General features: G+C 44.4%; 1 protein-coding gene across 5 annotated transcripts in view; it reads right to left on the bottom strand.

Moving 5' to 3' along the window:
- Nucleotides 1-12,795, bottom strand: part of PTPRG (protein tyrosine phosphatase receptor type G) — a 607,840-nt gene that overhangs the window by 223,273 nt on the left and 371,772 nt on the right. The window lies entirely within an intron of this gene.

Below are 12,795 nucleotides of genomic sequence, written 5' to 3'. Positions count from 1 at the left end.
TTCACATTTCTTTATTCATCACAGGCTTTTCTCCAGTTCTATTACAGCTGCTAAACTGGTTTATCTTGAAAATTTTTAACGTTTTTTTTTTTTACAAGCAGCATTTTAATGCGGAGCGTTACTTTTTTATTTCTAAAGCAATTCATGAGATTAAAAAAGAGTATCGGTATCAATGCGTTTTTGTGAGCCTCTGATAATCAGAGCTGTCAGTATGACAGTGCCATACTTTTCCCTGACTTCAGTTAAACATCAACCAATTTTGCCTCAAGAGCTCCAGTGAAGAGCACCTTCACACCTACTCATGTGCCTTGTCTAGCATCAGCACCTCGATTACAGTGTGTTCCAGTGGCAAGAACACTGGATGAGGATCAAGAGACCGAGGTTCTATTCCCAACACTGCCACTGGCCTGCTGGGTGACCTTGGGCAAGTCTCTTCAATGTTTCCTTTGCCCGTATTTGCTATTTACATTGTAAGCACTTCAAAGCAGAGACTGTTTCTTACTATGCATCTGTACAGGACACAATTCCGTCAGTTCCTAATCCCAAGGGCCTACGGTAACACGGGTACTGTACGTGCTGGTTCTGACAACGTTTCTACCCTTCCCTGCTCTCCGATGGCTCTGACAGACGGCTTGTGCTCTTCTGAGATCACGCTGTGGAACAAATCCTATCATTGCTTCTGCATACGTACCGGCGCTCTCGCCTGCTTTCTGCAGCTTTGCGCATGGCAGGGCATCATGCTGCCTCAACAGGCAGGTTTCCACTACAACCACATCAAAGGCACATTTAGCCTCTTCAAAGTGCAGAATAAATCTTAATTATCTTCCTGGGATAGTTACCAGACATGTTTAGTGATTCCCAGGGTTCTGGCAGCACACACGGGTTCTAAAGGTGTGAAACTATGGCAACACCTGCACACCTAATGAAGCATTATTGTAGGGAGAAAAGAAGAGGCCCAGGTGAAGATCGATCTCTAACAGTGGAAATGAAGAGAGAAAACTACTTTGCAAATGGTTCACAACCATTGTAAAAATCCACTGGAAAATACCCTCGCCTGGGAGTGACGGAAGGTGATCCCCCCGCCGCCCGCCCCCATACCAGTGTATTTACAGAGCTCAGAGATTCTGGCAGTGTCTTACAGGCTTGGCCAGCTTTTGACTTGAACAAACAGACTGAGAAACATCCATTCACTGATGTTGAAATTAAAAACAATTCATTTTAAGTTGAATTGCTTAGGGTTCATTTTAACTTCTACAGACAGAAGCTCACTAGATGATGGTAAATTACATTTTACTTCCCCTTAAAACAAACAGACTACAATTGGGTATTCCTCACATAAAATATTTTAATATACGGCCCTCGTCGGTGTTTATGAAGGAAAGTATTGTTCAGCGACTTCAGTTATATGCCAAAATCATTACAGACCATCTTTGCTCATAATATTTTAAGGAAATTAACTTTTATAATAGACTTTTGGATAATAGTGCAAATGACTTTGGTGAAATGGTCGAGTTGAGATCCTCCATCTCAGCACTGCAATTGCGGAGTCTAATCAACAGTATGTACCTGCCCTGATTACCACATGTGTTGAAACATTTTCATGGAGCTCCCCTGATGTCTTTCCACAGAGGGTGGTGTTCTTACCTGTATCAGTCAAATCAAGGGGAACTGTACTGTATGAAAAAGTATTTCCATTTGTCACACATTAACATGCCTACATGATCATACGGCTGGAAGGAATTTCGGAGTAGAGTCTTCCAGGAAATGCCATAATTTACATGTGCATGCATCACACAAAAGTAGTGTTAAGAGGAAGATAACATTGCCATGGTTAAGTACTCAAAATTCACAGTTAAGACTGCACGTGAAACCTTTGTGCATTGGTATTATGACACAGTTTGACCACGGGATCACATACTACTTCCTCCCATAATACGATGTACTTTTTTCTGCAACTTCAGATACATGTACATTATTTTATACTTAATATGTGTTCCATTATCAGAATGGTCTCGTATAATATTATGATGTAGGGTTACCATACGTCCGGGTTTCCCCGGACATGTCTGGCTTTTGGGTCTTTAAATAGCTGTCCGGGGGGAATTTGTAAAAAGCTAAAAATGTCCAGGATTTCCCCCTGAACGGCTATTTAAAGGCCCAAAAGCGGCTGACAGGGCAGCCGCGCTGGATTGAGCTGCTCACTTGGGGCCTCTCCGGCTGCGCGGGGCATAGGCACTGACTTTAGCCGGCGCTGGTGGGTGCTCGCCCCCCCCCACCTCCACCCCCATTCCAACCCCTTCCCCAAATCCCAGGCCCTGCCTCCTCCCCAGGCGCGCCGCATTTCCCCTCCACCCCCCTCCCTCCCAGACTTTTGCGCGGCAAGCCTGGGAGGGAGGGGGAGAAGCGGAGGTGAGCTGGGGCAGGGGGGCGCGGGGAGGGCTGCCTGCAGCAGGTAACCGGGGGGGGAGGGGCGCACGGGAACCGCTCCCCGCCCCAGCTCACTTCCACTCCGCCTCTGCCTGCTGCCTTGAGTGTGCAGCCGCACCGCTCCGCTTCTCGCCCCCTCCCTCCCAGACTTGCTGCACGAACAGCTGATTCGAGGCAAGTCTGGGGGGAGAGGGGGATGCGCGGAGACGCGGGCGGCTGCGTGCTCAGGGGAGCAGGCAGAGGAGGAGCGGAGGTGAGCTAGGGTGGGGTGGGGTGGGGCAGGGAGCGCGGCGAGTCAAAGGACAGGGAGCAGCGGAGTTGGATGGGTCAGGGGTTCTGGGTGAGGGGGCCTGTCAGGGGGCGGGGGTGTGGAGAGGGATTGGGGCAGTCAGGGGACAGGGAGAGTTAGATGGGTTGGTGGTTCGGGGGAGGCAGTCAGGGGACAGGCAGCGGTTGGATAGGCGTGGGAGTCCCGGGGATGTGGCGGGGGCGGGGGTGTGGATAGGAGTCAGAACAGTCAGGGGACAGGTAGGGAGTGGGGTCTTAGGGGGACAGCTGGGGGGGGTCTCAGGAGGGGGCAGTCGGGGACAAGGCTAAGGGAAGCTTAGATAGGGGGGTGGGGTCCCCAGGGTAGTTAGGGGCAGGGGTCCTGGGAGGGGGCGATCAGAGGTCAAGGAGCAGGGGGGGTTGGATGGGTTCTGTGGGGGGCAGTCAGGGGGCGGGAAGTGGGAGGGAGTGGCTAGGGAGCGGGGCTACCCCTCCCCCCCTTCCCAGGAATGTCCTCTTTTTTGAAAGTTCAAATATGGTAACCCTATTATTATGAAACATGTTTATTACAGTGGTGCCTGAGGACCAAACAAAGCTTCACTGTGCTAGGCCCTGTACAAACCCAGGAGTAGACTGTTCCTACTCCAAAGAGCTTACAATCAAAATAGACAAGACAGACACAGAGTGGGGGAAGGGGTTGAACACACCCGCAGAACGAACAGAGAGAGAGCAGCTAATGGCAGATTAGTTCCATGATGGGGTTTTTGTTTTGTTTTTTTGAGGGGGGAGTCGTTAGGAGGGGATCAGCTACATGGAAAGCAAAGGGAAGGGAGAGAAGATATTGTAGGGAGCTGGGGTGAAGAAGCCACGGCAGGGGAGAAGAGGGACATGTGTGGAGTGAAGCTGAGGTAGAGAGACTGGGCGATGGGAGGGTTGAAGCAAACAGCTAATCAGCACAAGGTACAAAAGTCCAGCAAAAACTGCAGGACATTTTCTGAATGTGCAAAGGCCTGTACTTTGGCTGCTCCTGCCAGCTGGAGTCTGGTATATCTTCACTAATAGACATTTTAACCTAATGTTTTCTATTAGCAGCACAGACTTCCTTAGCTACAATTCAGAGAAAAGTTAATTAGCTATAAAGCTAACTTCACTGCATACACAGGTGACCTAAATATGCCAGTAAATTTTCACTATTACTCATTGTTATATGCTTAATATGTACAATGTGCAGTGCACGTTAGATATAAATGATTTTCAGGGACTCCGTCTGGCACACATGGACCAAGACTACAAGATACTACAACAGTGTACTGAATGTTGCAGAAAAATTGCATCTTATTATAATGGAAAATATCAGAGAGTCCTGTGGCACCTTTAAGACTAACAGATGTATTGGAGCATAAGTTTTCGTGGGTGAATGCCCATGCATCCGACGAAGTGGGCATTCACCCACGAAAGCTTATGCTCCAATACATCTGTTAGTCTTAAAGGTGCCACAAGACTCTCTGTTGCTTTTTACAGATCCAGACTACCCCTCTGATAATGGAAAATATAAGCACTAGAATATGCATTAGGGAGCAGAGTTAAGGTTGCCTGTATAAGCTTAATTGTGACATTTCCTGACTTCTGAGTGCTAGAGTAGGTAGTTCAAATGCAGATTTTTGTACGCAACTTCCTACAGGGCTATTGCTTTATTTTGAGAAAAAAAAATTGGGAGTAAAAAACAAAAAGCAGAAGCTTATTCTCCCAGACTCTGAACCTCTTCACACTTGGAAGAAGCTGACAATCTTTACAAGTATAAATTCTGCAATCTGAAACTATTTGGCTAGACATCACCAGAGTGCCGTGTTCCATGTAGCCTTCCTGACAGTTTTACAGCCAAAAGCCTTCCCCAGTGACAGTTCCTTCAGGCCACAAGAGCAGTGCTGCTTCTCACCCAAAATACCAGGTTTACACCAACCTTTTATGACTCCTTAACCGCTTACAAGGTCAGCAGGGGCCTAAATGGACCTTCAAAACATTTCACTGCCTGGCTCACAGGTGCGGCACAAGCTTCCTTAGCTGCCTGTTTTACATGCCTTGCAAACATTTCTCATGCAAACTGCACCATACATGAGCAGCATGAAATTTTCAGTGGCTAACTTAGTCAAATCAAAGCAAATCTTCACTGGAACACTCAGAGGCAAGTCTCCCCTAGGAGGATTACTTCCTTGCCAGACTTTTCCCCTCCCCAGAACTGCTTCGGTTGCAAGACTTTTCTTATAATGGGAAAAGTTTATATTTTTTTTCACTCCCCTTATACTCTGAAGTAGCTGGACTGTTTTTCCTCAGACTGGAGAAAGATTCATTTTGCAGGAGAGATCAAGCCTGAGTTACAAGTGAATGAAAACAGGGGGTTAGAGTGAAACCTCTCATGTAACATTAACCCTAGATCTTGCTGTTTGTACCGCAATGAAATGTGGTATGTTTTGTAGGCTGCTAGCCTGCTTCCCCAGCCCAGAAAATAATTAGTGCCATACCCAGGATGTGCTCAGGCGCTTCTTCGGTGCGCTATTTATCAGTGGCATCAACAGTCTTCCCCACAGTGCAACATAAATCCCACCACTAAATAATTTGACCCAGGGCTTCCTTGCCAGATCCTCCCTGCTCCTAGCAGCCCTTCTCCAGCCCCTTTACCTCAGGGCCTACCACAAAAGCCAACCTACTTCCTGCAGCTTCCCTCCTCAGAGGAGCTTTCTGTCTTTATACGAGTCAGGTGCACATCAGCCAATCACCCAACTAATTCCAAACTACTCAGCCCCAACCTGTTCTTAACAGGGTTCTCCCTCAGAAGAGGGCTGCTGCTGGCCCCAGGCTCTTCAAGGGACAGGCCCTCCTGGTACATGTGTACACACATTGTTAGTTCTTAATGCACATCTAATGTCTATTTATCCATTTTGATTTTATTATAAGGCCTGCTGTACCCTGGAGACTTCTGCCCTCGGTTTTTCAATATGGCATAATGAGTGGCTGGTTTTTAAGTTCTGTTTGGATGGTATCTTTTCGATCTGCTTCCAGGACAGAAGAGCTACAGATAGGCATCCCCATTGCCACAGATGAGGGCTGCAGAGGAGGAGAGTTTACACACAGTACAGACACTCTCAGTTAACTTCTTTCAGCACAGATGAAAGTAAAACAAAGATGAGCATTAAATGGAGCCCAAAGGGTCCAAGAGAGTTTAAAGTGATTGTGGAACCCAAGCAAGGAGACTTCTCCATAGCCGGATGCCAAGTATTTTAAAAAAATAATTAAGAGCTTTAAACAAGCTGCCAAAGCTATTGCCCCAGTGCAACCTCCCAGGACAAATTATTCTTAGATTAAAAATCAACAACAGCTCATTGTGCTGTCACAGAGGTGGAATAAAAAAATCTGCAATGGTAACAGGAATGCCAGTATGTGGACGGAGATCATCGCAATTAGCTTTCTGCTCATTCCCTTCCCTGGTCACACAGGACTAACATGCAATTTAAAGTGGGGGAAGAATAAAAAGGCTTTGTAGGCCAGCCAATTTTCTGGTGACTCAGCCAGTTAGGTGCAAAGGCAACAGTTATGTGGGTTTATTACATACTGCGTTAGAGACCCAGAATATTTTTAGAAGAATGGAACTCAAAAGGATGGCAGGTAGACAGCAACTTTGTATAGTGCATTGAAATAAAAATTCTGAAATATTTGCTTTATACAATGAAGTTAATCACTGAATATACGCATCCTTAATTATTACCTTTTGCTGCTTGTACTGTAGGAATTATTCTCAACCACTTTTACAGCTGGATTTAAAATGGCTTGCACAAAAATAAATTGTATGCTAAGACTATGAATCATACATGATTTTGTTGTTGTTATTGAAAGCCTGTATGCAGCTAATTTATTCTGTTTTAAATATGTGCACGGATTTTTAGGGAACTGGCTGATGTCATCCATTTGATTAGACATAAAAATTATCTAGGACCATGTTCTAATCTTGATTGCAGCAGTGTAAATCCTAGATTTACTTCTCTTCTTAATATATGTAAAACTTCTGATTTGTACCATATTCTATACCTGCTTCACTGAGGGGAGAAGGACCATATGGGTTTTTCCCCCCAATACCTTTGCAAGGGCTTGATGTATTAAAACAGAATTTTGAAAGAAAGACAGAAAGAAAGAACTGGGAGAGACACCTTTCGTCTACATAACCCCTTACTCACCAATGAGTTTTTAGGCAAGTGCAGGACTCTATTACTACCACTGTCACTCAGGATTTTACAGTGCTCAAACACACTGCAAAACAAAGAAAAAGGCTCGGTCAGAAGCATTTGCAATCTGAAAAACATGATGCAAAGTTGCAAGCTGTAGGGAGTCAAAAGGGTAAACAAGAACAATGAGATCATGTGGGAGCTCATTTTTGGCATGTGCACATCTTGGAATTAGGATAAAAAATGGCTGGGTTTTTTGTTCATTTTTAATAATAGCCATTCATTGTCTATGGCAGTGGCCCCCAAACTGTGGGACGCACCCAACATTTGGGTGGGGGGAACGCAGTGGGGCCTGGGCCAGCCCCCATTGGAGCGGGAAGGGAGAGCCACCCCACCCCACTCTGCCCTCAGTTCCACTCCAGCTCTGGCCCCTCCGGCAGCCAAGGCCACAGCTTCAGCTCCTGGCCTCCAACTGTGGTCCAGCTCCCAGCTTCCGGCCCCAGCCCTGCTCCCCGCTGTGGCTCCTGGGCCAGCCCCCACAAGCACGGTTGCCAATTTTGGTTGCACGTATTCCTGGAGGTTTCAGCACATGACATAATCTTTAATTTCTGGAGACTCCAGGGCAATTCTGGAGGCTTGGCAACCCTACCCACAAGGGGCAGGGAGGAAGCACCACCCCGCTCCTCCCAGCCCAGCCCCCAGCCAAGGCCCCGACCCAGCTCCCAGCTCCCAGAAGAACATGGACAGATTACGTTACGGGTAAGAGGGGTGTGACATAAAAAGTTTGGGGACCACTGGCCTATGGGCACTGTAGAAGAGATGTGATTTGGCCTCTGTTATGCAAGAAGTCTCACAAGATGACTGTTATGTACCCTTCTGACCCCAATCCTACAAGATGCTCAGAACTCTGATGCCAATCCAGCAAGCTCTTCAATGCGTGAGCAGTCCCATTGAAGTCCCAGTAGTCAATTAATGAGTCAAAAAGAAATTAATGAGATGATTCATGTGTTAAATGCTTTGCTGGCTCAGGGCCCACACACTCAGCACCTTGAGGGTTAAGTCCTGAATGAGGAAAGAGTCGTAGTTTGGCATGCCAGGATTTTGATTTGTATTTCGAGCAATAAATATTTCCCACACCCATCTGCCTGTCCCAAACGAGGAAGTGGTGCTCTCATTTCCATAGGGTCAGTTGCTATACAGTGTGGACAAATTTGACGCTAAGGGCTGTGCGTTAGTTTCATATTATGGAGATACAAATGAATGTAATAGTTGCAGTGTTTATGCTTTCCATACCATAAAACTTTTTTGAAATTGCTTTGTACTCCGAGTAACAGCCATATGATTCACCATGAAATGAAGTCTGGAAAATCGTTTTGGATAAATGGAACTATAAATTCAATAGCATTTCTATGACAACACAGATTGCAACACTCTGCCACAAGTAAAATGTTATAAATCATTCAAAACTAACAAGAAATCAGCAATAAATCTTCTATTTCAAAACACACTACAGCCCAGCATTATAGTGTTGTGGTTATTACCTCACCCATACTTCACATTTTTGCTCATTTCCCCTTTACACTTGTTTTATCTTAAACTTCTTATATTTCTTCCAAATGCAGGAAATGTTTGTAACATGTACATGTAAACAAAGTTAAAAATATTTTAAATATGGGCCATATAGGGTTCATGATTTTTTGTGCTTCTTTTCTAGTTAATTTCCTTGAACTATGACTGGATTTGTCATATTTTCTTGTTAGATGTATATTTACCAGGTTCTCTTCAGAGACATGTGAATGGTAAGTTTACAGTTTGGCAAAGTGAGTGTGCAAAAAAAGTGTCATTTACATGCCAAAATGATGGAAGGGTATGTGACTGTACAGCACCGATCACAATGGGGTCCTGGTACAGGAACAAGGCTCTTAAGTACTATGGTAATACAAATAATAAATAACAACTAAGAGGAGGATGTAAAATTGCAATCAGGGTCACCAACTCTTCTAATTCAATCACACGTCTCATTATATTTGGTGTTTTTCTTAAAGCCCCAGGTCCTGGAATCATGTGATTCCAAAAGAACATCAGTTTCGTTTAAAAAGATACATTTCCAGCCCTTATGGTTGAAGAGAAAAACCAGGTAACGTGAAGTGAGTGTATTTTTATGGCACAGAAAGCAAAAGGCGAATACAAAGAACTAAACATTACTTATTATTTGAAAAGCTCATTATTTTTAAGCCAATCTTATGATTTTGGGGCCTGACTCGTGATTTTTGAATGATCAAGGTTTGGAATACTGACACAGGGTTGAGAGGAAGGATTATCCAGTGCTCAGGGCACTAGTTTAGGACTCGGGAGACTTGGGGTCGAGTCCCTGCTCTGCTACAGACTCTGTGTAACCTTGGGCAAGTCACGCAGCCTCTCGATTACCCACCTGTACAGTGGCACTCACGGCACTTCCCTGCCTCACAAGGGTGTTTGAGGATAAATACATTAAAGATTGTAAGGCGCTCAGATACCATGGTGACGGGGGTACATAATCAAGTACCTTGGACGCGCAGAATACAGGTACTTGATTATATCACTGGAACTCCCCTGAATGAAGTTACAAACGTACACCCATTCCTAACCAACTCATAGCTTTTATGTCACAGAATTTGCCCAGTCATTTGCATGGGAATGATACCCATTTGCACCTGATTCAAAGCAGGTTGAAATCAACAGATGTCTTTCAATGGGCTTTGGATCAAACCCATTGTTTGGACTTTGCATGAGAGGTGTTGTTTTAAATCGACTGTTGTTTGGAGTATTGCCCCTTATTCACTTTATAGAACTAAAATCTGAATGCAGAGGATTCCAGACCAGGATGAAAAGCTAGTGTGCATATAAACACACAGTGACAACTCTCTTACTTTTGTCTAATGGACAAAACAACCCAACAGCAGCAGCATTACTTTATAAAACTGGATGGCTGGAAAACAGAAACATTGGAGCCTGTGCTTAGCTGGTGTCTAGTGTGAAAACTGAAACAGGTAATTTACAGGACATTTCAGGAAGTGGCTGAGAACCAAAAATGTATGGACTAATTTTATAAATGTAATTGCTGTTATAAGTGACTGTTACAGATACCTTCCCCATAAATTTCCCAGAGCTTGACTTTGTAATTTGGGATCACATTAAGTCCTTCCTATAAGGAAAGAATATCCTAAAGGAAAGCCAGCCATCAACTAAAGTGTTTTACCAAAGGGACACAAGTGTTTTGCGGTCTCCAAATGGCACCTCCAAGTTCAACTCCAATGCCAAATCTTTCTATACTTCGGCTCCTCTTAGATGAATGCATTTGCATTTCTAAATATCAAGAAGGGGTCTAAAACTTTGCTGGAACAAAGATGGCAGAAGAATCCTAGGATTTGCCTGTGATGCTGTTATGAAAAGGTAAGATGACCATTTATATCACTGTTGCTACCACTGTTGCACAATTGCACTAAATGTGATACAAAGTACATAATCTAAGGTGTCAATGGAAAAGTTACAATCTGTGAAGTATGATTATCCTGGTTAAATCCCATATCTGAAGTTTATGAATATTGGCGGTGTATTTATCTCAAACATGTGTTGTGTACCTAGGTGGCACCCCCAGAGAGATTTACATCAGGGCTAGACAGCTATGTGTTGATGGCCCATTAAGGACACGCCACACTCACAATGGGCCATTGAAGAAACTCATCCCATCCAGTAGGCCTCTCCCGTGGATGTGTCAGATAGCGAGGAGCCAATGGCCATCCCCTGTGATTCAGCAAAACACGTAGGGGCACCTGATATGCTCATGTGACCCTGAACTCCACCTTGGGCCAATACCTTTCCAGGGGCTGTGCAGTCTATTTCATCATGGCTACAAACCTGATAAAAGGACTTTGCAATCATTTGTATGTATATGATCTATTAACCATTTATAACTCTCTGCTTTTCTTTTATTAATAAAATCTTTAGTTAGTTTACTAAGGATTGGCTTATTTGGGTAAGAACTGAGATACACATTGACCTGCGGGTAAGTGTCTGTTCCTTTGGGATCAGTAGAACCTCAAATATGGTGAACTGGGTTTTCAGTAACCTCTCACTACATTAGACCAGTTTGTCTGGATGGGAATCTAGAGCTGGAATGCCTGAAGAGGACTGTGTTTGGCTTCTGGTTAACCAGTGTGATACTGAAGAAGCTCTTTTGTTACTGGCTTGGTGAATCTAATTATATGCCTTGATTCTTGTAGTCTGCCCTGAGTGTGGTATTCTCAGTTTGGTCCATCCCATGCACCTGATCACACTGCCAACCCATTCTCAGCAGGAGTCAGTCACTGAAGTGCTCGCAATAAAAGTACTGTACCTTTAAAAAAGACATACTGAAAAATCACACTTTTCTCAGCATGTCTGATTAATACAATTTCAAATACCATTTACTCTAGCTTTTTAAGATGCACCAGCTCTGGGATTCCTCTGAGAGATCATGGCTTAGTGCATTTATTCTTCTTGTGGTATGGAATACAGAGCATGGTTTACTGGGTTATTTTTAGGAGGGTTAGGAAGGGAGCTCTTTCATTCCATTTAATGCTATTCAAAAGGGTTTAGAACAAATTCTGAGATATTTGTAGTTTTGTTGCATCTTTGGGCTCTGATCCATGCAGCAGATGAAGTAGGTTTTCACTAGCTTTCCACTGGGCAGGAAGGCCATTTGTATCTCAGAGGGGATGTGAACTCACCCAGGCAATATACTAGCAGAATTATTTTTGTTTGCTGAGCTGTGAACTGTACGGGCAATTACAGTGTAACCAGTCCATGAGAGTGACTCACTCCAAGTGCTCTGTGACACAATTTAAAGTGCGCTCTCCCATATTTTACTGAATAATCATTTCCATCCAAGATAGTGCATTAATCCAAAAGGCTGAGTTTCTCTAATAAAGCACACAACGGTGCTAAATGTCATTTAATTCTCTGCATCAACTTCTGGTGTTTTCTTGGATTCATGGTGAGAGAGAGGAAGGACAGACTTGAAGCAGAGACGGTGCTATCCTATTGCAGTCCCTAGGCAGAAATATTTCTCCCCCACCCCAGAACACATAATAAAAAGTGAATAAGGGGCCCCCTTGAGCTGCTCGGGGCCCTAAGCAATTGCTTATTCTGCTGGCCCTGACTTGAAGGCAAAGTACTGGGCTCGAACTCAAGAGAACTGGGTACATTTCCCACCTCTGCTACATGTGACCAGAGGACAAGATTTTTTCCACAAATGACTAGTGATTTTGGGTGCCCAATTTGAGATACCTGAGGGCCTGATCTTTCAGGGGAGAATACTCAGCCCTTTCTGGAGGCATCTTAAGTTGGGCTCCCTAAAGTCAAGGCACCCCAAATCACTAGTCGCTTTGGAAAATCCTGGGCCTCGGTTCTTGATTTTCTTCTTGTACATCGTGTCCCATTCTCTCACCCCTTGGCTGTTCAGAATGTGAACATGTCACGCAGTTGGTTTCTAAGTTATGGCTTAAGAAGTTTGTAAAGTTCTACACAGTTCACTGATGAATTCAGAGGAAAGTAAAGGCAATAATAGTGTAGCTTCCTACATGGACTGCTCTGGCGACTCACCCCCTGTGTTTGACAGTAGTCTCACTTTAAATTAAAATGAATGTTGTAGTTGATGAGTTCCAGCAGCTAATATCTAACCTGTGCAGTGTCAGGTACCTACAGTGCAGTTCATATCTGACTCCCATCCAAATGACAATGGCTGATTCATGGGGCCAAATTCTACTCCCAGTTACACTGCAGTAAAGTCAGAATAACTCCATTGACCACAGTAGAATTAATCCAGATTTATATCACCTTAACGGAGAGAAGAATTTGGTGCCTAGCT

Source organism: Trachemys scripta, chromosome 7 (genome assembly GCF_013100865.1).
Source record: "Trachemys scripta elegans isolate TJP31775 chromosome 7, CAS_Tse_1.0, whole genome shotgun sequence".
Lineage (NCBI taxonomy): Eukaryota > Metazoa > Chordata > Testudines > Emydidae > Trachemys > Trachemys scripta.
The sequence above is the reverse complement of the archived record's forward strand: the minus strand, read 5'-3'. Positions and strand labels throughout refer to the sequence as shown.